The sequence below is a fragment of the Penaeus monodon genome, chromosome 20, assembly GCF_015228065.2.
Source record: "Penaeus monodon isolate SGIC_2016 chromosome 20, NSTDA_Pmon_1, whole genome shotgun sequence".
Classification (NCBI taxonomy): Eukaryota; Metazoa; Arthropoda; class Malacostraca; order Decapoda; family Penaeidae; genus Penaeus; species Penaeus monodon.
Window position 1 is genome coordinate 35,897,448 of NC_051405.1, and position 924 is coordinate 35,898,371.

At 32.8% G+C, this 924-nt stretch overlaps 1 protein-coding gene across 1 annotated transcript in view; it reads right to left on the reverse strand.

The window, feature by feature from the left end:
• LOC119585783 (glutenin, low molecular weight subunit-like) overlaps positions 1-924 on the reverse strand; it is a gene marked incomplete in the record, with an annotated part of 14,550 nt that overhangs the window by 5,659 nt on the left and 7,967 nt on the right.

A 924-nucleotide genomic window follows, 5' to 3' on the forward strand; every position in this document is an offset into this window, starting at 1 on the left:
ACATTATGCATCATGACAATATTCTAGACATGCAAATACTGTCTATATAACATAAAGAATGGACCAACAAAGGTTTAAATTGTCAATACTGCAAAGACATATTGCAAGAAGATACAAAATAATATTCCCTAGACAACATAGCAAACCAAACCCAACAAATTAGTATAACGATTATTTTCTCCTGAATTCTCCCTATCCCACATCCCTTAGGTGGAATAACCCTTCCTATACCTACCCCACTTTATCCGATCTGTATTAGACAGGCCTATCTTATCTCTAAAAGCCTTGCTCTCCTAGACCATCTGATAGCAGGCACTGGTAACCCAGTTTGGCCATTTTGGTAATAAAACAATAAATCCAAGTTTTGCAAATGTAGATGCAACAATCAAATAAGATAAAAACTTTTCTTATGGCCCCTCCTTCAATCCCTAACGCATCCACAACCTCCAAAGATCAGCTGTTCCATTTACAGTGTTTTTGACTACATACTTTTAAGCTTTGTTTCCATTAACTGTTATACATTAACCCTTGAAGAGATGGCTTTATAGTATAATCTTAATATGAACACAGACAACACCTAGCAAACTGGCTAATAATACATTTTCTCTAAGCTTTGGAAACCCCTCTTAACCTTCTGCATTGGATCACAACCCACCATTTGGTAACTAGTGCATTATTAAGACTTTTTTGATTATAAAAAAATATATATGTATATAAAACAAAAACAATTAGTGAAAATTAATTACATTGCATTCTTCCATAAAGGGTCACTTTCAATCAAGCAAGAATTGCAGTCAAAAATTGATAAATACTTCAAAAGAAATACAGCTCAACAGAAAAACATTAAAATTCATCCTTAAAATATTCTTACCTCCTTTAGATTAAATAAAACACCCCATAAAACAATAAATTTACCTTGAAGCT